This window comes from Astyanax mexicanus, chromosome 2, assembly GCF_023375975.1.
Source record: "Astyanax mexicanus isolate ESR-SI-001 chromosome 2, AstMex3_surface, whole genome shotgun sequence".
Classification (NCBI taxonomy): domain Eukaryota; kingdom Metazoa; phylum Chordata; class Actinopteri; order Characiformes; family Acestrorhamphidae; genus Astyanax; species Astyanax mexicanus.
In genome coordinates this window covers 68,449,436-68,474,842 of record NC_064409.1, presented here as the reverse complement: position 1 = coordinate 68,474,842, position 25,407 = coordinate 68,449,436, and the positions used below count along the sequence as shown (strand labels likewise).

Genomic DNA, 25,407 nt, shown 5'->3' with positions numbered 1-25,407 from the left:
GTAGCTTGCCACCAGTGGCGGATGCTGGTCTTTCAAGGAGGGGAAGCTCAATTTCGGCCTACATCTTAACATATGTAGTTTTATTTATACAAAAATTCTACTCTCCCCGAGATGTTTTTTTTTTGTAAACAAAAGGCATTATTTTCAAGTTTTCACTACACAACAAAAACGTACCCATTCTTTATATTGAACAATTACATAAAAATTGTCCTTGAGTAATCCCTTTATTCATTTTAATTATTTTAATTATTTTTAATGATAACACAATACTTACTACTTGCCCCTGTTCATTTATGTCCTGAGATAGTTTCATCAAGAGGAATTGCCATCAGTACATTTTATTTGTTACAGCACTTCCAGTCAGCTCACTTTATCATACCAGAACAGCTGAAAATACCTGTTACTTTTCCCCACCTTTTACACCAAATAAATCTGAGCAGTTGATCTGCCCTGCTGTTTAACTCTAAGTTTTTCTTTGTAAGGAAGACTATCAAATGGCTTCTCCAAAATCCGGTCCACAACATTAAAACTGTCTGAAATTATGTGCAGCTTGCACTGGCGCGAGGCTAGTGTGAAGTGTGTCCGTGTTTTACACGCTGATTCGCTCATTTCGCTGTCAATCAAAAAGGAACTCCGCCTCAGACAGATCATCCAATCATCACGCAGAAGCTGAGCGTCCGGGCCGGCCGAGGCCAGCCCACTGCCACATAGACCCCCAGAGACGCTGAGCGTCCGATGGGCGGGACAAAGCCCAGCATTTATCCAATGACTCGTCTTGTTTCGCCGCGCGCTTTGCTCCGCTATTGAAGTCTGTGGACTCAGCGTCCGCACTGTTTAAAGCAGCGCTGTGAAGCTGCGGGAATGAGTGAGAGGAAAGCCCCGGCGTTACCAGTGATAAGAAGCTGATTCTGAACTAAGTTCAGCGCGGTGTAGCGCATATTTAATCAGTGACATGTACACACAATAGTACATAATTAATCACTTTTTTTTTTTTACATTTTTGGGAAAGCTGAGCTTCCCTTGCAGTCTTAGAGCAATTGCCACTGCTTGCCACCGACTACTGGAGCCCTGAGGGAGCACAACTAGTAAATGTCACTCTCTCCCCACATCACTCCAAAGGGTGATGTCGATCAGCACAAGGTGTCTGTGAGCTGGTGTATCAGAACTGAGTCGCTGCGCTTTCCTCCGAGTGCACTGTGATACTACTCAGTTTCAAAAGAAGCGGTGGCTGACTTCACATGTATCGGAGGAGGCATGTGCTAGTCTTCACCCTCCTGGTGTTTTGGGGCATCACTAGCGTAGGGGATTCCTAATGAGTGGGTTTTGAATTTGGCCATGTAAATTGGGAAGAAAATGGGATACAAATTAGAAATTAAATTAAAAAAAGGTGCTCTATTGCACATTTTACATAAAGTTTTTAATTGCTGAACATACAGCAGGTGTATTCAGTCCCTTGAACGTAAAAAAGGTTACTTACTTAAAGGGTTTATCCTAAGATGATAGGGTGGACAGGAATTTCTTAAGCATGTTTAAATCGCTTGATAATTTTAATAAAAATAGCTAAATGAATAAGTGAAATGCCTTAAATATTTAAAAAAATCTTTAAAAATGTAAAAAATCTATATTAGAAAACAAAATAACTTAACCTCCCACACACACACATGCACATAAAAAGATGCATAAAATATACAAAAAATACTTTAAAGTGAAGGATAACCTTGCTATAAATTTGTAGTAATGTGTTCGTTTAGAGTAGCACAGTGTTTGTATGAAATTTAAACAATGATGATTCGGCACTAAAGGCATGTTAGGTTAAGATTGACCCAGATTTGATCAGATTTATATATATATATATATATATATATATATATTTTTTTTTTTTTTTTTTTTAAAGCATACAGGACACCAGCCGAATGTCCACAGGTCCAAGTGTTGTCCATCATCTTGAAGACGTTCGGTGCCCATAAACAGCTACATGAGCACTGTTGTTAACAATTAGCCTCAGACAATTAGCCATCTCGGAAGGTGAAAAGCAACATTCCCACCATTAAGCTGAGAGCTAATAGGTAGGAGGCTCTTCTGTGACAGTGAGCATTTATCCCAGCTGCTCGATACAGCAGCAGAGGAATGGAGGAGGATGCAGTGTGGAGGGACAGAGTGCGATGTTTCAGCCTGTACCGGCCTGCAGAAGCCACTGTTAGCGCCGGAGCTGCATGGGGTTTGCATTAGTAAAACATCTGCTATCTGCAGAGCCTTGTGCCTTGTGGCTGGACTCGAGCAGAACCTGCATAAATACATAGAGATCCAGATATGTGTCGGGAAGCAGAATTGATTACGGGCTAAATATGACCAGCTATGGTGTAAACCGTATTTATGCATGCAGGGCATGATCTGTTCCAAGGACAAGATACTTTACATATATTTAAAAAAAAAAGGTGGAAATTGCTAAGCAGAAAAAAAAAAAAAATCAAGATTAAATGTGTCACTATTAGGAACAACATTAAGAGGCAATGCTTTGTAGCAACTGAATAAAAGAAGAAGTTAGAAAAAATATTTCCAAGGTTTTAATGTTTTTTAATAGGCTGTAATTATTAAGAGCCTCTGATTGAATTCTGATGGTCCATCAGTGTCACCTTACAAAAAGGCTGCTATCTGAAGACATGCAGTGAGTGACATTAGAGTAGCTACAGTGTCGGATGCTTCATAATGCTGGCAATTAACTTATCAGCATACTGTCCTTCAGGGTGTGTGTGTGTGTCTGTGCGTGTGTGCGTGTGTGTGTGCGTGTGTGCAGGGCCGCCGCTCTGCATACGCAGACAACGCAGCCAGCGTTAGGCCTCAACCATTTTGCAGTTGCAGGGAGCCAAATTGACTGAGAATGAAATGTGTTGAAATTATGACATTATTAAATTTAAAACCCAATGTGAATTATTTATGATACGCTCATCTTTTTTGTCTTTAAACATTGCATGGGGCACCTACTCTACTACTTAAAAGCGGCACGTTATTATTTTTGTGCATAATATAATGCCCCCACCCCTATTGCCTGAAATGGCACGGCTCGGTTTGCTCTGTTGGTTGTTGCCAGATGTGACATTTTCCAGTCAAATAAATAATCAAATAATGCATGGAGGCGCTAAATCTTGCGCATGTTTAACCATTTTTAAAGTGTATGTGGCCATTCTATACAAAAACTTGTCCAGTGCATCGTTTCATTTATTATTTATACATTATAAATAGTACTCTTGTGCTGTTCTTCACTGTTATTGGCCTTACTTATAACGTTGTAAATATTCACAGTTACATGCGTAATTGTAATAAATAGTAAAATTTTGCGTAAACCTTTTGTGTTTGTGTGTGTGTGTTTTTTTTTTTTTTTTTTTTTTTTGGGGGGGGGGCGGGGGCTCCCTGACCAGTTATGCTTAGGGCCTCCAAAACCTTAGCAGCGGCCCTGCGTGTGTGTGTGTGTGTCTATGTGAACAGTGTATGAGTCATCACATTTATTTTATCTTTCTAGCCGCTGCCAAAGCAAGTAACGCTTGTCATCAGTATCAGACAGTTTTTAATGAGCGACCAACAGAGTTTAGGAAGCAACTGTACCTGTGCTGGATAATTCAAATACATAAAGCCTGAGAAACCATAAGCACCTATATAAACATGTATAGGTGTTACGGCTTTGAACTACGTTAGTGACAAAGTATGCTGTAAATATACTAACAGATTTATGTACTTATATTATGCTTTCATCAAATGTTTGAATGTACAATGTAGTGTATTGTTAAAAAATACAATGAAACTGAAACATCATTTTAGTGTGGGAGGTTTCATGTCTAAATTAAAGCAGCCTGGTGGCCAATCTTCATTAATTGCACATTGCACCAGTAAGAGCAGAGTGTGAAGGTTCAATTAGCAGGGTAAGAGCACAAAATATTGGGTTTTGCTCAAAATATTGCAATGCACACAACATTATGTGTGACATACCAGAGATCAAAAGAGGACAAATTGTTGGTGCACGTCTTGCTGGCGCATCTGTGACCAAGACAGCAAGTCTTTGTGATGTATCAAGAGCCACGGTATCCAGGGTAATGTCAGCATACCACCAAGAAGGATCAACCACATCCAACAGGATTAACTGTGGACGCTGTAAGAGGAAGTTGTCTGAAAGGGATGTTCAGGTGCTAACCCGGATTGTATCCAAAAAACATAAAACCACGGCTGCTCAAATCACGGCAGAATTCAATGTGCACCTCAACTTTCCTGTTTCCACCAGAACTGTCCGTCACCACAATAGATTATTGTGGTCTAAAACCAGGTTTCAGTTTCATTGTCCAACCCCTTTTGTTTAATGTAATTTAATATACTTCCAAAATACTTCTTTCCAAATATACTTTTGTACATTTTTAACAAAGTTTGTTAAAAAGAACTATTACAATAGTTCACATAAAGTACAATATATCATGTAACTTTTTAGAAAGTAAATTAAAATACTACATTTATTTAATTACTTGAATTTCTTGTTGTTTTAATGTGCTTAAGAGCATCAGTTGTAAAGTAGACCAGGTTATTTCATCAATGTTTTTTTCTTCTCTGTTGACACGAGCATATTCCAAGATGACAATGTCAGGATTCATGGTGCTTCAGGGAGCATGAGATCATCATTTCCCACATGAATTGTTCACCACAGAGTCCAGAATCTTTGGGATGTGCTGGATGGAGAAGGCTTTGTGCAAATAAAACTTGTGACTTTGCAGAAGCTTATTGAAACAATGCCACAGTGAAGGTGTGCTGCAATCAAAGCTAAAGGTGGTTCAATGAAATATTAGAGTGTGTGAACCTGTTTTTGGTGGCAAATTGTTTTGGCCAGGTAGTGTATGTTGAAGAAATTACAATGTGTATGATCATCATTTATACTGTAATTGTATAATTCATTATTCTATGTATTGCTGCATTTAATAAGAGCTTTGTTCTGGTGTGTATTTATTGTAGTCTATTGTTTAGCCCCTTGTATTATCCGGTACACAGCTGCTGTTTCCAGTACATTTTACTATGGAGGATTTCTGTTTCCCACAACTGTACACCTATATCAGGATGAGATGACAAAAGAGGCTTTGTTTATCTGTCCTTGTTTATTGTGTTCATTGATTGTGTAGTCACTATTGTTGTTGCTGCTTTTGTTAAGCAGTGTTGAGTATGAGAGCTACTGCAAAGTGATAAATTAAATTTGCCCTTATTAATCATTTTCAGTCTTAACTTTTAGTTGTAATGTTATATTTACAGATCAAATATTTCATTCACTAGCAATGAAAATGTTTGAAAACCCTTAAATCGATCAAATTGATTAGCCTACTGGACATGTTGCTTTTTTTGCCTTTTATTACGATTTTAGCAGTGACTTTATATTTACTGCTGCTACACCTGTCAATCCTTCAGCTCTGAATCTTCACTTTACAGGTCAGAATCTTGTCTTCTGACACTGCTGTAGATTTGAGTGTGTCAGACCTCTTTCTGTACTCTGTACTATTTCATTTTCAAGTTTTAACCCCTTAAGGGGTCAGAAATTGTACCCACCACCCAACCAGGAAAGAGTTGCACTTTTTAAAGTTTTAACAGTCTATATGTGTTTCTCTAAGTGTCTTTTTCTATTCATTATGATGGAAATCCAGATGTGCGATGTTGTCTCAATACTGCGGTACACAGTTCAGTGAACACAGTCTGCTCAGCACTGCTTTAATACAGATAAAATAAATGTAAACTCTAAATTGTTTGCATCAATTTTCAAAGCTTAATTTTCTTCCATTGCTACAGACCAGCTGTAAGCTGTTAATCAATGACTTGTTTCCCCCAAAAAAGCCAATTTCTTATAACTTACAGTATTTTTCAGTATTTTTCAGAGATTGTAAACAGTACAAATAGGTTAAACCCACACAACAGCAACAGTATAGCAAACATATGGCAGACATGGACAAGGCTAAGGCAGAAAGCATAAGAACCCATAAGAGCAAGGCTGGTAACACTTTAAAATAAGACTACCTTTATAAAGGGTTTATAAATGGTTTACAATTAGTTTATTAATGATTACTAATTAGGTTGTCAATGCCTTAAAAATCATTAATAATCAGTTATAACACATACGTAGAAAGGGCAACAATATAGATGGCTGTGGGTTCCCTATTTGGCAAATAACAGGTCATTGTTGCCCTTTCTACGTATGTGTTATTAATGATATTTAATTATTTATTTTGATTATTAATGATTTTTAAGGCATTTACAACCTAATTAGTAACCATTAATAAACTAATTGTTAACCATTTATAAACTCTTTATAAAGGTAGTCTTATTTGCTTATTAAGTGGTACCGCAAGGCTCAATGACCATAAGACAACCTGGGGTTGCAGGGCAAAGACAGGGAGTAAGAGAATTCATACATGGAATATCAAACTCGGAATATCAAAACTTCTTAGTACACAATAACAAGATAGGTTGGCAATACTTCACAATGAGCCACTAAAACAAAAGGGTACAGAATTTATACACAGGCTTCAGGGGAAACACGGGTGAGCACAATTAGTAATCAGGTGACTGGCAATCTGGAGTGGGTGGTGTGTAGGTTGGCATATGACAAGGAGAATTGCATTATGGGAGTTGGAGTTCGTGGAATCAGCAGAGTCAGAGGGGAAGCCCTAAAAAGGCCTTGACAGTTTACTGCTTACTTTTTTATCACTTGTGGTCACTGAGAGAGAATTGCTGGATTTTGGATTCTGGAGTTGTAATGCACATTTATGACGCAGGTCTAGCATCAGTACATGTATGATAAGCTCTTTATCTCCATTTCAAATGCAGCACTGCAGCACTGCATTTACTCCTGACTTAAGGTCTTATATATATAAATATATATATTTTGTTTCACGTGGCTAATATTTCACTGAGCTGCACGTGGGCCGAGCCGCAAGCGCTGTCAGGCTGGGTAATGTGGCTGGTGTGAAGCCAAAGGAGGCTGACAGTGCAGTGGCACAGCCATCACTGCAAACTGTCTGTCACCATGGGTGACGGGCGGCTGAGGGGGCGGGGCCTGCCATGCTAAGTGTACCATCAAAAAGAATGATGAACGCTTCCTCTGATGAGCGAGAAACGTCCAGGCCTACAGTATCTCTCCCTCCCACTCTCTCGCACTCTCTATCTCTCTCGCTTCCTCTCTCTCGCACACACACACACCGACTCTCTGTCTTCTTCAACCCAGCGAAGCCTCAAGGAGCCATTGATCTTAAGAAATTAACCCTTTGATCTCCTACAAATGGACAGAAGGCTGCAATATCTGAAGGATTCTCAGGATCGTATTGCAAACTGGCAGGATGTCAAATGTGTTCATCCCAGCAGCTGCATAACTCAGGCTAAATCTGTCGCGTATGATAAGGGGATGGACGTAAGTGCAGAAAAAACTCAGAACTAAGAAAACTATGAACAAAACCTGGTGTAACTTAATAAATAAAACACTGAATAACTATAATAACACTAGGAACACAAAATTAACAAACTTGGTAAACCTACTAAGATAACAAAACAACAGACCTGGATTCAGGGACCAGAATACAAAACTAGAATACACGGAAGACAAGGATACAAAAGACTTGACACTGAACACCCAAACGGAGGGGCTTAAATACACGAGGAGAGTGAGGAACACCTGGGCTTAGATAACGAAGGGGCAGGGTTACAGACAAGACACAAGGTGAGAACACTAATTGCTAGGGCAGGGCTGGGGCGGAGCTAGGGCGGAGACAGGTACAAAAACACAACAGAAGCACATGGCTGGGAAACACATGACAGGAAAACAGAGGGGCAGGAAGACAAGAGACCAAATGAGAGAGAAACACAAGACAGACATGGGCTAAGCTGTGAATCATTGCACATCTGGATTATAGAGTACAGTAACTTCTGGCCATCTTATCATCTTGAGCACTGTGCTGTGCTGGATGAAGAAGCATCACATGCGCACCAAATGTATTCAACCAAACGATATATTTAAACATTTTGTAATAAAAGTTATTATAAAATGACAAAATGATTTTATGATAAAAGTTTTTTAATCTAAAATATCCGAAAACACTATTATTGTGTTTGTCCATCTTATCTTTGTCTCAAGAGGATAACACTTCACTCATTGGACAGTGTTCAGCCTAATTCACAAGACGTCTCACAACTTACACATGTGGCAATCCCCTAAAGTAACACTGCATGCTAAGCTTCATGTTCATTTAAATAAGCTTACCTTACAATATAAATTAAAATATATTTTCCGTCATTCAACATGTATAAGTATTTGCATACATTCATTTAAACCATGTTGAAGTTACACATTTACCACCATATTGTGTGGGTCATTTGGCTTCATATGTGTCTATGATTACTCAGTACAGTTCCTTTGCTTCTTTGTTTAGTGCAGACATAAGTTTTCTATTTTTTAAAACCTTTTCAACACCTTTAAAGTCTGTCATTGTTTAACATGAAAAAAAGAAGCAGAAAACTCATTATTTGAAAGTACTTACATTTTCCTTAACGATGACTTGCCACTGACAGTTGGCACGGATCCCTCCCTCAGACAAAATCTGCTCGCTAATCATGCTGTGCACTGTTATCAACCAAGATGACAGAAATGTCGTTTCTTTAACTGATCTAGTGGGTGGGGCTCTGGTGGGAGGTTAAGAGATGAAGAGTGGAGCCAGGGTGGTTCTACAGAAATGTTTTTTTTTTTTTTTTGTGACGTAAGTAAGGGAAGCATATGAAGTATACTTAGAAGTATATTAGACAATATGACAATATGACACCAGAAATCATTCAACTCCTTTTTTTTTAATTATTATTATTGTTTAGAGTATTTTTAGGGAAAGTCTGGGCCCAAATGGTGATGTAAAAGCATGCAAGAGTTTGGCATATAAGGTCCCCTTAATAAGTAATAAGTGCATTTGTAAATAAAGAAATATAAATGCATCTTAGTTTTTTAAATGTAAAAAGAGTTTAAATTAAAATGAACTACAAAAAGAAAGAACAACTGATTGCTCCCACCAGGGTTATTCACTGGAAGAGCTCAAGTGTATCTGAGACTGGATCAGCATCAGATCAAATTTAAGGTATCAGTATCAGCCCTGGAAAAGTAAAAATGGCATTGTGCCAACTCCGGTTCGTCCTGCAGCGAAGACTCAGCTGCAAATACATATTCCCTTCCATTTATCTCCATCCTTGATCTACAGCGGGATCCTTCTGAGTGTGCAGCCAGCTGACGGCCAGCGGGGGAAAGAAGCAAATTGGAACAAATTACAGGGACATAAATAGACTGCCAAACAGGAGAAGGGACGAGAAAACAAAACAATCCCCGGTCTTAGAAAGTTATCCAGTGTAGGGCACGGGGATGTTTTAGAGAGCGTTATCCGTCACGGAGGCTCTCCCGGGACAGCATGGCGATTTGCCGTGCTTCGATTACATGCATTCCTCAGGGTTTATCACGACTCTTTGCATTAGTCCCCAGCGAAAGGTCAAGCAGCCATCAGAAAGCAGAGGAGCAGCCGAGCTGTAGAGCTCCACACGGGCGGTAATGAAAGAATGCTGGTTTAAAAGCTTCAGTATGAGGTTATTGCCTACCGCTACAGCCACCCTCAGCCAGATGCTGATTCTATCACGCTCAGATAGAAACAAGGACATTAATATGGGGGGCACATAGTACCAGGCAGAGGGGGTTTTGGGGAACTTTTAAATGATTTTCTTCAGGTTTTATTAGCAGGAAATAACAGCCGTACTGAGTACAGGCCTGCTCTACACTGATACCCAGTTTTATTGCTTCCTGAAACGTAGCATAGCTGACCTTAGATGTGACTAAACGGATGACTCAAGATCAAAACTGTAATCGTGATATTGGCCTTTGCGATACTGATTTGCAGGAAGGTTCAATATAGAAGTAAGTCACAGGTATAGTGGTGTGTGTTTACACAATGCATATATCATATTCCCACCTGCAAATAGTAAGAAATTCATCCAGGCTACTGTGTGTATATGTGGTGCTTTAGCTTGATTTTACTCTGATAGCAGGCCACACTCATCCAACCAAGTATCATATGGTATAATCAATGCAAGCATTTACTTAACATTGTGTATTTTTGCTTCAGGCTCAGTGATATGATGTTAAATTACAGAAGAGATACTGTAGAAATGTAGACAAAAATATTGTAGACTTAAAACCATAATTCCTTTAGTAAATCTCAAATTGTACACCACCCTACTGAGAGACGCATCTGAATTCAGAGTGTCTAAACTGGTCTTTATTGGAAAGGTGGTTGGAAAGCTGATAATTCAGGCAAAAACACATGCTGTAGACTGCTTCTATAAACATTAGTGAAAGAATGGGTCTCAGGCTCTCATTGAACTCCAGCATAGGATGCAGCACCTGTGCAACAAGTCTACGGTGCTGGTCAACGAATTAGAATAATTTGAAATAGTGCAATCATGAAATTCTTTGAATGCATTTTTTGTGCAGAAAGCAAATCAGGTGTTCACCGCACCTGTCCTACTCGTTAGACTAATCACAGAACTCGTTACCTGGAAAAAATTTGCTCAGCTGAGCTTTTCAAAAGGCCCATTTAGGCCATTTAACTGTGACACTGTTGTTTTATTGAATTAGAATAATGGAGAAACCGTTTCATTGAATTAGAAATTTTTTTATTATAATTACAATCATCACTTTCTCAGTATTTTGTGGCTGCACTCTTGGCTTGTATGACTGCCTGAGGTCTCCGCGGCATCGATTTGACCAGCTTGTCGCAAGTTTCCGCACTCACAGCTTCCCAGGCAGTGGCGATGTTCTGCTTCAGTTGGTCCAGCGTAGTAGGCTTTCTGTCACGAATTTTCCGCTTGACGATTGCCCAAAGGTTTTCAATGACATTGAGGTCAGGCGAGTTGGCCGGCCATGCCAAAACTTCAAGCTGTTTTTTAGTGAACCAATCTTTGGTCGACTTTGCCGCATGAGCCGGTGCAAGATCCTGTTGAAATATGAAGTCTTCTTCGCCGAACTGTTCCTCAACAGTCGGAATCAGGAACGTTTCCAGAACATCTTGATATACGGCAGCATTGACAGTCTTCTTGAGGAAGCTGAGTTTCCCTACACCTCGAGCGGACATGCATCCCCAGACCATAACGCTCTGGGGAAACTTGACGGATCTTTTCACGCACACGTGGTTGTAGGTTTCGCCACCACGACGCCAGACACGAGGACCTTGGTCACCGAAGGAGATGCAGAAGCGTGATTCGTCACTGAAGACCACTTTCTGCCAGTCTTCAGCAGTCCACTCGCCGTGTTCTTTGGCCCACTTCAGCCGTTTCTCCATTTGTTTCTTGTTCAGCATCGGTTTTACTGCTGGAACGCGAGATTTGAAGCCGAGTTCGCGCAGGCGACGGTAAGTGGTTGATCTGGAGACGTCAGCGCCGGTCTGCTTGTTCCACAAGTCGGTGAGCTCGGAAGTGGACTTGAACCGGTTGCTGACTGCGATCTTTCTCAGCTGCTTGTTGTCGCGAGCAGAAGTTTTTCGGACGCCGGAACAGTTGGTGCACTTGCTGCAGTTTCTCTTGAGAGCTTTGCAGACGGAAGACTGGCTGATGCCGAGCTGCTCAGCAATTTTAGTTTGGGTCAAGCCTTGTTGGCGAAGCGCTTGAATTTGAGCCACTATTCAGGTTGAGAGGTCGCACTGCTTACCCATGATTGATTTTACAACTTAGAAATTCTACTCAACCCTGACTTTATACTGCACAGTGAACACTCTTCACAGAAAACAAAAATTCGAGCATTTATTCTAATTCAATGAAACGGTTTCTCCATTATTCTAATTCAATAAAACAACAGTGTCACAGTTAAATGGCCTTAAAGGGGCTTTTTGGAAAGCTTAGCTGAGCAAATTTTTTTCCAGGTAACGAGTTCTGTGATTAGTCTAACGAGTAGGACAGGTGCGGTGAACACCTGATTTGCTTTCTGCACAAAAAATGCATTCAAAGAATTTCATGATTGCACTATTTCAAATTATTCTAATTCGTTGACCAGCACTGTAGTTGTGAAATTTCCTCACTACTAAATATTCCACAGAGAACTGTCTGTGATATGAGACTAGCAAAGGACAGTGTGACAGAGTGCGGTCAGCAGATGCTGAGGAGCATAGAGCACAGAGGAACCAACTTTCTGCAACCACAATCAATCACATATGAATGAATTTCAACTTATATAGCACCTTTCTAGAAATCCAAGGACGTTTTGCAATTTACACATTTTTACACACGAGCACATCAACACTCATCCACACACCGATGAGAAGTGGCAGCCAATAGCGCACAGCATACTCTCAACCGGAAACGACCGTCCACCTGGAGGACGGCATCGGGCACTACAGCATTCACCCAAGACATGCCAAACCATATCTGGATATTTACACACATTTTACACATACACAAACTTACATACATACCACACACACACCAGATCAATTTAGAGTATCCAATTTTCTGGGCAATTTACAGTATTCAATTTACCTGGTCTCCATGTTTTTGGACTGTGGGAGGAAACCAGAATCCCCGGAGAAAACCCACGCAGACACGGGGAGAACATGGAAACTCCACCCAGATAGGGACTTGAACCCCAGACCCCAGTGCTGGGAGGCGAACGTGCTAACCACTAAGCCACTGTGCCGCCCCATAGACCGTGTATAGCTGGACAGAGCATCTTCTCTCAAATGTGAAGCCACCACAGGTCGGGCGTCCCCTGCTGTTCGGTTGCAGAAAGCTGTGTAACCCCACCAATCCCTATAGGTTTCAATGGCAAAACAGACAACTTTCAATCACGTTTTTTTAATATACTGCAATTCTTTTATATCCCACAGAATTCGTTTTTTAAAACGTTATTCAGCTCTATTCAAAAAGGTGTGGTTATTGTAAAAGGGCTGGTTATGGGCGGGACCAATAACAAACCGTCAGCTCCGCTCCGCTCTGCAGTCTGTGACCGTGAGGCAGCCCTCAGGGGCGGGGTTATTTAAATGAGTAGGAGCTCTCCACAGTCTTTCTCCCTCCTCTGGTCTCTACTGCGCAGACTCGGGTATCAGGATCGCCAACATGGCGGAAGATTTTGGCTTCATTTTCATTAAATGAATGGGAACGGAGACACTGCGTCCATCTTTTTTACAGTCTCTGGTCAATCACTACAGACCTTCAAGCTTCATGTGGTCATCAGATTAGTTTAAGAACAGTAGCAAATAGAGAACTTCATGTAATGGTTTTCCATAGCCAAGGAGCTCCATCCAAGCCTTACATCATAGGCATAGTGTACTACAGTCCAGACTACAATGCTGAAGTAAAACCAATTAAATAACACCACAGCATTCTTTATATGGACTTACATTAAATTACATTACATTTGGCACACACTTTTATCCAAAGTGACTTACAAATAATGATGTACATTTAGCAATAGAGGACATAGAAGTTCAAAAGGAGGGGGATAATGAGATAGAGGAGGAAAGGAGGGGAAGGTTAGAAGTATTTTGAAGTTTGTTAGAGGTGTTAGGAGAGTAAGTGCTCTTTGAAGAGCTCAGTCTTCAGGGGTTTCTTAAAGGTAGCGATGAACGCTCCTGATCTGCTACTGGAAGGCAGCTTGTTCCACCATTGGGGAAATTGACTAGATCACCCTCAGGTTCAAACTCTGTTTTGAAGAATCATGGTGTCCACACAATCAAAGAAAAGTTAAATATGCTCTTTCATACAATGCACCAACAATACATCAATGTGTTTATGATCTATAGCAGAGTTAATGCAAATATACAGGAATATAATATATTAGAGAATACTGTACATCATTGTATGCAATGTTAATAAAAAATGTGTATTTCTATATGACAGAGAGTGAGAGAGAACAAGAGTGAGAGAGAGAGAAAGAGAGAGAGGAGAGATTTTTGATTTTGTGCATATTAAGGTAATGTGCATATTAAGTCCCAAGAGCACCACTAGGTCAGAACATGAGAATATGTTCTTAACAATAAATTCACCAAAATAGAGAAAAAAAAGGTAAACCAGCTGAATTTATAATTGTTTCACAGCAATATGTCTGAGAGAAAACGAGAAGGAGAAAAGTGTGAAGGTGGAAAATGTGTGTGGCTGAAAAGATGTCAGGCCATTAAAGCAAAAGAAAAAAGAGAAAATGCTGGATGGAAAGAAAAAAGAAATTAACCAGACTTCCACCACTGAATCGCCCAGAAGGGACCACTGTAGTTGATACACTACTCTAACCACTACATTCACTCTACTGGGAGAGGAAAGGGAATTAAATGCACTCAAAGACTTGTGGAAGCGGTGCAACCTGTAAAAGCTAAAGCTTAGCATTACAGAGCTGTGTGATACAACTAGTGTTCAGGTTTGATTTGGGTTGTGCTGTGTAAAGTTCAAGATTTGATTGGTGAAATTAATTGGTTTTACTGTATATTTACTTATGTTTTGACCAAAACTTTTACCTCAAAATAACTGTACCAATCCACTGACCTGTAATAGACAGGATACTGTATATTATAGCTAATCCTGACCTGTCTCTCGACTTATACTGCACTATGTAACTTGAAGGGTGCAAGATAACACTCAATAAATCTGTGTATCCCAAGTCAAACTCATAACCCTGTAATATTAGTCTAATATTAATGCTTCTTCCACTTTTGGTTGTGTATATTTTAGCTTGTTCAGAAATGCATGTGTAAAGTGTGTCCTATCTGATGATTGGCCAAATTTAGTGGCACAAAAATTCAGATGAACTAATGTTATATATCCATGGGCAGGTATTTCGTTATTTTTTTACATTTTTATATTTTTTTTCTAGAAAATAAAGGAAATACCGCTCTGGAAAAATAAGAGATCATTAAAAAATAATGAGTTTTTTTTATTTTACCAAACTAAAACCTATGGAATTTAATCAAGAAGAAAATGGATGATCGCAAGCCATTCAACCAAGCTAAACTGCATGAATGTTTGCCATATAGTTATCCAAAAGCAGTGTGTAAGACTGGTGGAGGAGAACATGCCAAGATGCTTGAAAACTGTAATTAAATACCAGGGTTATTCAACAGGGTCATTAACATTATAGATATGAACTTGTTTTCTTTGCATTATTAGAGACCTATTTTGTTATTTCAGCCATTTCTCATTTTCTGCTAATAAATGCTTTAAATGACAATATTTTGATTTGGAATTTGAGAGAAATGTTGTCTAAAGTTTATAGAATAAAACAACAATGTTCATTTTACTCAAACATATACTATTAATGACAAAATCAGAGAAACTAATTCAGAAAATAAAGTAGTCCCTTAGTTTGTTCCAGAGCTGTATATATAGTTTTTTATAAAAACATTTTACATACTGTATTTTTATATTTCATGCGGGCATAGAGGCACTGTGTTTGCATTGGGTTTTTTTTTTCTTGTGAATACGACATATAAAACATTAGTAACAATTACAGACAATAAATATATGGGTATGTGTTTCTTTATATGTGAAATACTTTTTAAATATACTGTATATATTTTTTAATTATAATTCAAAAAAATAAATCATTTTTTTGCATCAGAAAAAACTTTTGTGGTCATTTAATACAGATTTTATACACAAACACACACACACACACATATATATATATATATATATATATATATATATATATATATATATATATATATATATATATGCATGGAAGTTGTTTGAGATGTGGGTTTAAGTTCCCAACCTAGCTCGACGAGCTTCTCCAAAGCTTAGGCAATCAATCAAACGAAGAGAGATTTGTGCATTTTTTCAACCTCCTTTCCAACACACTGAAACGCTTGCCTGTCTTCCGTGCTATCTGATGCATCGGAGCGGACATATGCTTCCACTCTGTGTAGCTTCTTCTAATGTCTTCTAATCAGGATCAATTATCCAATTACTCTGGAGGGAAACATGTTTGGTGTTGCTGGTTTTGTTTAAAAGCCTCCGCAATTGATTTCCACCAGGCCACCTGAGGTCAGATTACATGCACACAGGTCACACTGAACACAAGGTTAAAGGGATTAAAGGACTGTGGGAGCGGTCCGGACGGGCACCTATTCCCACTTCATGCTTATCGTAAAGGGATTTATAAAAAGCGGGAATGCGGCGGCGCATGCAGCCACCTGCGAGCAGCCTGGGACAGGTGGCGGGTTGGTATTATTCTGTCTAATGAGCCGTTAGGAGGAAAAACTTTATTAGCGGAAATTACAGGATCGTTTATTCTCGGACAGCATCATTATGTACAAATACAGAGAGTGCCAAATAATGCAGCTTCACTGCCTACAACAACATTCCTACATCGCAGCTCTTTTACATCTGCATAAGTGAATGGAAGCAATAGCCCATTAGTTTCAGCTGAATCTGCACTTCCCTGCCCTTCGAAGGAGTCGAGCCTCGCTGTAAACACACGGCGAGGAGTTAGAAGGGGACGTCACCTATACTTACAGCCCACACAGACTCGGCGACACGGCAAGCTGTTCGCTTCGGAAAGGCGACCGTCCCTGACTGACAACTCTTCATGCGCCAACTTTCAAGCTGTACTCAACAGTGACCCTCTTTTTCTAGGGACAAACAATTAAGAGCGGCGAGCCTCATTATTTCCAGGGCTGTAATCAGGGTCTAAAAGGTTTTATTATGAGACAAATGGACTAAAACACTTTGGGCTGTGTTTTGTGAAGGTTGCACTAAGACATCTGAAAACACTCGCTCAAAATGCCCGGCTAATTGCAGAGCGGTGTCACGCCGGAGAAAGAGCAGGGGTTTGTTTTGTGCTGGGAAAAGAAAAAAAAAAGGATGACAGATAAATGAATAGCGCTGGCAGGGCAGCCGTGCTTCCGAGTGCTCTCTCATTACTTCCTCGCCCAGTGCCGCATCTTTCCATGATCTGCACTGCACTGACTGATGAAGGTCACTGTAAGGTCATCCGCTACACATGTGCACAACAAGTATGTGCAGGAAGAGAGGCATCTCCGGTTGCTGAGCGTGTAAGGACTGAACTTTGAATCGTTCTGTCTGCCTGACAGTATTCATTTCCTAGGAAATGATTCAGTGTGTATGTCCACACTGCAATACATACAGTATGTACTAGATATGAGCTACATGCCTTATTTTACTTTCAGTTTTTCAAAGTTCAAAATGTGAAACTTTTATATTATATAGATGTATTACACACACAGTGATCTATTTTAAGCGTTTATTTCTTTTATTGTTGATGATTTTGGCTTACAGCCAATGAAAACCCAAAAATCAGTGTCTCAAAATAAAAATATATATAGAATATTATATAAGACCAATTGGTACTTTTGGCAGTGTGGGCAGTGTGCCAAGTCCTGCTGAAAAATGAAAGCCGCACATCCATAAAAGTTGTCAGCAGAGGGAAGCATGAAGTGCTGCAAGATTTTCTGAGAAAACACTGCACTGACTTTAGACTTGATAAAACACAGTGGATCAACACCAGCAGATGACATGTCTCTCCAAACCATTACGGACCATCAGTACATTTTATTTGGAAATCAAGGATCAGAGTCTGGAGGAAGAGTGGAGAGACAAACAGTCCAAACTGCTTGAGGTCTAGTGTGAAGTTTCACCAATCAGTGATGGTTTGGAGAGACATGTCATCTGCTGGTGTTGATCCACTGTGTTTTATCTAAAATATCAGTCCAAAGTTAGAGCAGTGTTTTCCCAGAAAATCTTACAGCACTTCTAATTCAAGTAGAATAAGTAGAAGTAGAATAAACGTAATGCATTTTTTGGTACATTATAGCTGCGGTCCAATCTGAAGGGAGCTGCCTAGGTAGTCATTGCCTTCAAAGGCAGCTCCCTCGTTCGGCAGCATTTTCACCCATAAGGGATCTTATAAGGCAGCGCGTTCGGGACACGCTCTGGAGTCAGCATACGTCATCACGTCTAGCGCGCTGTGCTCGTGAGCTGTTTATAAATAACTAAAGTTAATGATCACTTACCTCGGGAAAATTCTTAATGCAGCGGCAGCTATTTCTCTTTTACTCATCCAAATATTACAGATATTTAAATATTCATGATTTACTTTAATTATACACTTTTCCTCACTTCATTCTCAGAGTATGATCAGTTTTATTTATGTATTTATTTATATTTAATTTATTTTTGATTAGATGCTTCGTAGAAATGCATGAGTAATGAAACCATAATATAATAAATATTTTGTATGCTTACGTTTTCACACAATAGTACATTCATACAGAGTCAGCTAATTTATCTTTACCTTTTAGTTGCATAAAACACAACCATAACATGATTCATAAACTTTAATTTTTTTTATTTACCCATGCCCACTAGTTGAGATGTGATACTACAATAAGCATAGTGACAATAAAAACATAGCAAGCAAAAATAATAATGTTAAGAGAGAAAACCTTATTACATTCAAAGAAAAAAAAACTATTCATAAAGGGAGCTAACGCTGCCTCCAGCCGGTCTGACCAGAGTTCACCTTCCCCGGCCCACGTTCATCCCTGTGGAAAAAATAAATCTGAATTAGTAACAGCGGTTTATGGAGAACACGCTCATAATTCCACTATTTACACAGTAAATCACTCAGTTACAGGTAACTCTAGTTATTCCCTCTAACAATTAAACTATTTAAGCGTTAAATCACTGAGTTACAGGTAAGTCTACAGTTATTCCCTCTAACAATTAAACTATTTACACAGTAAATCACTTTTAAAACTTTTTATACTGGACGGCCAGGGTATCTTTGTTTCCTAGCGGGGGTTTCCTCAGCGCTGCAGCCGCGTTTGGTAGTCTGTAAGTCGGCTAGATGCGTGTTAGCTTACCCGGTAAATTAGCGCGATAAGCTAACGGTAGCTTCCGCCGGTCAGGTCTTACATTAAATAAAGTACAGGCGAAAAAAACAATGGAAAACAACTTAAAACAAATATGCTAGTTTGATAAACCCACGCAGCGGTGAGTGGAAATACAGGAGGGAATTACTTACATTTGTACAGAAATTCCCTCGCAGTGCCGGCTCCGTCCGCCATGTTTTTAAATCTGAGAGCTGGAACTCTGAGCTGGTGAAATGCATCATGGGATTGCCTTCGCCGTGAAGGATGCATCTCACGGTGCCTTCAGAATCGGGGTAAAATAAGGCAGCTGCCCAGGTAGGCAGCACATGCTACCTTCCGTATGGGACAGACCTTTTCTCGGGAGCGCGCCTATGCTGCCTGGAAATGCTGCCTAGTTGGGCAGCTCCCTTCAGATTGGACCGCAGCTAATGTCGCTGTCCAATGAAAAACACTTCTCAAATCTCAAAAACAGCAACATTACAGGAGAGAGAAAAACCCTGTAAACTTTCTATGGAAGTCAATGTAAAAAGAGTTTATTTTAGGTCATTTTGAAGAGTTTCTAATGGTCCTTCATCAAGACATTTTGGCACAGTGTAAGGGACAGTTTGTCTGTTCAAATTATGTAGTAAACCAAAAATCGACAAAAATGGAGATTAGTGTTTTTCATGGGACACAACGATATATTGTACTATATAAAAGTGAAATAGTAAGTAGTTACAGAGGGAGAATATTTAAACATGGTATGAACTTATAAACTCTATACAGTATTTTACTGGTGATCTAAAAGATCAGTCAGGTAAGAATATTACTCCAGATAAATAAACAAATTAAATGGATAAATGTAAGCCTCAATATCTTGTAAATCTGTAATTGCTGACCTGTTTCTGTTGATAGTTAATGGAGGACCAGTGTCATCTTATATATGTGACAAATACTAATTATAAAAAGACTGTAAAAAGATTTATACAGAATATATTATTGTATTATAAATTGTAAAGATGTATATGGATATTGAAAAATATATATATATTCTTATTTGCGATAGATTATCAATAAGTGGCACCACATACCCACGTAGGGATGCTAATTGAAAAAAAAAGGGTAAACCTGTGGTGAAGAACATTGGTTGTGAAATTCTGTGAAACTGCCATCAATAAATCCATAATTCCTGGTATTTATGTATGTAGGTGTATTTGGCCTGAAGTAGAGATAGAGATTATTCTTTTTGCAGTATCACAGGATTCTAATATCATCATTATTATTGGGTGGAACGTATCATGATAATGCATTGTGACATAACCCTACAATTCCCACCCCTAAATGACACCCTGTCTACAATATTAGAAATCTGTTAATTGTATATACAGTACACTGTATTTACAGTTCATAAGCATGTTTCATTACCACAGAAACATTAATAAAAACATTTCCCTTTTCTGCTGATAGTGGATCTACACGGTATCAGTAGATAATTTTCAGATGGAAAGCAGAGAAATCTTCTCAGTGTGACTCCAGTTTATTTAATTACATTTCAGATCTCATTTCATAGAGGGATATTAGCAAACTTCAGCCAATGGATTAGCATCTATGATGCCAGGCTGACCAGCTTGGCGAGGAGGCCACCACGGTCACCACATAATCACATTAGCACATCACACTGGTTTTATTTAACACGTTTTTATAAATTCTGATTTCACACATTTAGTTCCATATCCAACCAACTGAGTCTGTATAAATGTGAAAATGTAATATTTGTGGACTATTTAAAACCACTGTCCCTACTGCAGTTAAGTCTAGTTACACACAGCAACTTCTGTATTTTGGAATAATCTCCCTGTAAGTTCTGGGAGTTGATCTATAAACTCTGTTCAGGAGTAAAGGTAAAGTTTGCATAACATTTATTAGTGCATCACACAGAACATACATACAGATCTATAAAATAATTATTAGTAATAATTATTAGTTTCTCTGATTTTGCTATTTATAGGTATATGTTTGAGTAAAATGAACATTGTTGTTTTATTCTATAAACTACAGACAACATTTCTCCCAAATTCCAAATAAAAATATTGCCATTTAGAGCATTTATTTGCAGAAAATGAGAAATGGCTGAAATAACAAAAAAGATGCAGAGCTTTCAGACCTCAAATAATGCAAAGGAAACAACATATTCATAAAGTTTTAAGAGTTCAGAAATCAATATTTTGTGGAATAACCCATTTTGGCACGTTCTCCTCCACCAGTCTTACACACTGCTTATGGATAAATTTATGTCACTCCTGGTGCAGAAAAAATCAAGCAGTTCAGCTTGGTTTGATGGCTTGTGATCATTCATCTTCCTGTTGATTATATTCCAGAGGTTTTTAATTTGGTAAAATCAAAGAAACTCATCATTTTTAAGTGGTCTCTTATTTTTTTTCCAGAGCTATATTTTGTTTGGCTCCTGGTTGTCTCCTGGTTGGCTCCTATTCCACCTGGAAATTTTGCTCTTATTTCCAACAACACTGTGGCCGGGTAGTTATCCATTATATAAAATATAAATAAATGCCCAAGGTAAGGTAGCCCTGGTGGGAAAGAATACACACTGATGGTGAGTGAGGGTTATGGGGATATGCTTATTGTGCAAATAATTATTTTTTAAATAATGTACTAATTATGTGAGGGAGACTCAGCTATTTGAAGGAATTATGTATGTTTTCAGATATTATTTACTTAAAATATGTGTTCACTTTAAATTGCAACAAAGAAATAAGGTGAATTAACACCAAGAGAGTTGAAAAACACTCCTCTACACCTCGAGAATAAACTTCAAACATAAAAAGAAACTTTAAAAATCTAACATTTTCACATATTTGTTTCATATTCTACATTTTTTGAGATTTTCACACAAGAAAAGTTAACTGAAGTCCAGTGTTGAAGTGTTACTCTAGATACTGCCTGAAGCGATGTATCCACAGTGCAGACCGCGGTGGAAGGAAGGTACAGATTTCAGGAGGAAGTTTTTTTTCCTACACCACTGTCAGTTAAGGACAGCAAAGCAGGGAGTTCTAGCCCCAAGGGAGTGCTCAGAGTTTAGGAAAGGACAGGAGACTAGCAGTGGTAGACCTGAGATGTTATGCAGGTGTGTATTTCTGCAGAGATAGTGAAGAGCAGCAGCCCTTTGAAGTACGTCACTGTGGATTAGGACATCTGCCATGTGCAATAAAACATCTCCTCTTACGCACATGCCAAAATTGAGAATAGATTAAAAAGTTTGAATCTGAAAAAAAAAATACTCTACCTGTTTTAAAGAACTGCAAAGAGACAACCTTAACTCAGATAATTTATTCAATATATATCAAGCATAACCTTATAAACTCCCCCTTTGGAAAAAAATAAGAGACCACTTCAATTTCTGAATCAGTTTCTCTGATTTTCCTTTTTATAGGTTTATGTTTGAGTAAAATGAACATTGTCATTTTATTCTATAAACTACGGAAAACATTTCTCCCAAATTCCAAATTAAAATACTGTCATTTAGAGCATTCATTTACAGAAAATGAGAAATGGCTGAAATAACAAAAAAGTTAATATTCATAAAGTTTTCATAAAGAGATCAGAAATCAATATTTAGTAGAATACCCCTCATTTTTACTCACAGTTTTCATGCATCTTGGCATGCTCTCCTCCACCAGTCTTACACACTGCTTTTGGATAACTTTCTGCCACTCCTGGTGCAATTCAAGCAATTTAGCTTGGATTGATTGCTTGTGATCATCCATCTTCCTCTTAATTATATTCCAGAGATTTTCAATTTGGTAAAATAAAAAAAACTTTTTTTTTTAAGTGATCTCTTATTTTATTCCAGAGCTGTATGTATGATAATTTCACAGGTTCTTATATATGTCTAAATGGATTCCTAACTTGGCAAGAGAGACTCACTACAACTAGTGAGTGCCAGCAGACTGCTATCTCAAGGTCAGTGGAGTTCACGATCTGATATAAAAATGAATATGTCATACAGTGTGTGAGTCTCACTCTAAGTTTTACAATGTCTCTTGTTTTCTGGTGCAGGGTGATTCAAACACATCGTAGCGTTACATTGACTGGTTATGATATTTTATATTTTCCTATGTATTGTGATACTCTGAGTTTTAGAACAATTATCACACAATATTAAAAACACATCATCATATGCATCAAATCTGAATAAAAGAAGAGTTATTTTTTTTATTCTGAAGCCCCTAAATCCACTCAAACTATAGCAACACTAAGAAAAAGTCTAACAACCCATGCAGACAATCAGTTTTACTGCAGTCTATAAATATGATCAATGTCTAAAACAGCTAGCTAGTGTTAACACCAGGTCTTATCACAGAAGTCTACAGTACATAATATAAACTGATCCTTATTCCTGTTTATCTTTCTTAGAAAGCCTTAAACCTGATCACACTCGAGGTTTAGTGTGACAGATTTAACCCTATATCTCAGTGGATGGCCATCGTAAAGCTTTATTCCGTACTAATTTCATGCTCTCTCGTCCTGCCGCCCCCCTTCATGAAGCCTGTCAAGGACGTGTCATTTTTCACATGATGAAAAGGTGCAGTCGCAGCCGGCCTTGTCGTGATTATAGCCGTGTAAATCTACTGAAAGCTGAGCATATGTGAAAATACCACATAACCACACAAAGAGGCAGTCGGGCATCCTCCTGCAGTGACTCACGACCAGTGTTGCTGTACAAAAACTACTGAGCTGAAGGCCAATAACAGAAAATCTGGTAAGCAGAGCATGCCTTAGGTTGGTTCTATACAGACCATGAAAATGGAAAAGCAAATTAACGTGTACTCTTTATACACTATATTTAGGAAGGTCTCAGAACAGACTAGGTGGTGATTAGTTTTTAGCCGGATCACCATAAAACACCATACGAACTTAGAGGGCTCCCACACCTTCCATGTTTTGACATTCCAGTTTGGTCAGAACCAAAGTAGCAGATGTAAAAGGTGCCACATAGCATGGTCTGGCCAAACGACCAAATTATGATCCCACCAAATGAGGTGGTGTTGGTCCAAGTCTATTGATCCATGCTCCTGACCAAAGGATCAAAACTTGGACTGACCAAAAGAGGTGGTCTCAGCCCAGATCTACTGAACCATAGTCCAGAGTAATACATCAAAACTTTGCCTGAGCAAAAGAAATGGTCTCGGCCCAGAAATAAGGAACCACAAACCGGACCAAAGGACCCAAATTTGATCAGAACAAAAGAGATGGTCTCATTCCAGATCTACTGAACCATGGTTCAGTCCAAAGGAACAAAACGTGAGGTGTTTCTGGCTCAGATCTACTGAACCATGGACAGGATCAAAAGACCAAAACATGACTGACCAAAAGATGTAGTCTTGTTCTGAATCTTCTGAACTGTGGTCGTGACCAAAAGACCAAAACCTGGACTGACCAAAAGAGAATGTTTCAGTCCAAATCTTCTGAACCACAAACCAGACCAAAGGACCTAAACTTGATCCGGTTAAAGGAAGTGGTCTCATTCCAGACCTACTGAACCATGGTCCTGAACAAAGAACCAAAATTTGGACTGACCAAAAGAGGTCAGCCCAAATCTACTAAACCAAAAACCGGACTAAAGGCCTCAAATTTGATGTGAACAAAGGAGGTGGTTTCATTCCAGATCTACTGAACCATGTTTCTGACCAAAGGAACAAAACTTTGTTTTACCAAAAGAGGGTGTTTCAGTCCAGATCTACAAAACCACAAACGACCAAAGGACCTAAATTTGATTCGAACAAAGGAGGTTTTCCCAGCTCAGATCTACTAAACTATGGGCCGGATCAAAGGCCCAAAACAAGACTGACCAAAATATGTGGTCTTGGTATAAATCTTTTAAACTGTGGTTGTGACCAAAAGACCAAAACTTGAACCACAAACCAAACCAAAGGACCTAAACTTGATCCAGACAAAAGGAGGTGGTCTCGTTCCAGATCTACTCAACCATGGTCCTGACCAAAGGACCAAAATATAGGTCAACCAAATGAGGTGGTGTTGGTCCAGGACTACTGAACCATGGTCCTGACCAAAGGACCAAAACTTGGACTGACTAAAAGAGGTAGGTGTTCTTGGTCTAGATCTACTGCACCACAAACCAGACCAAAGGACCTAAATTTGACCTGAACAAAGGAGGTGTTTCCGGCTCAGATTTACTCAACCATGGGCCAGATCAAAGGACCAAAAGATGTGGTCTTGGTCTAGATCTTCTGAACTGTGTTCGTGACCAAAGGAACAAAACTGTGTCTGAGAAAATGAGGGTGTTTCGGTCCAGATCTACTGAAACATAAAACAGACCAAAGGACCTAAATTTAATCTGAACAAAGGAGGTGTTCCCAGCTCAGATCTACTCAACCATGGTCCTGACCAAAGGATCAAAATATATGCCAACCAAATGGGGTGGTGTTCATTCAGGATTACTTAACCACAGTCCTGACCAAAGTACCAAAACTTGAACTGACCAAAATAA

At 39.0% G+C, this 25,407-nt stretch overlaps 1 protein-coding gene and 1 long non-coding RNA gene across 2 annotated transcripts in view; both read right to left on the bottom strand.

The window, feature by feature from the left end:
• Nucleotides 1-25,407, bottom strand: part of gfra4b (GDNF family receptor alpha 4b) — a 133,357-nt gene that overhangs the window by 71,655 nt on the left and 36,295 nt on the right. The gene's annotated exons all lie outside the window — the stretch shown is intronic.
• On the bottom strand, nt 18,360-19,162 carry LOC111192093 (uncharacterized). Its single transcript, XR_002649813.2, has 2 exons — nt 19,055-19,162; nt 18,360-18,572 (listed from the first exon to the last, which is right to left on the bottom strand). It is a non-coding gene; the product is annotated as an uncharacterized LOC111192093 (long non-coding RNA).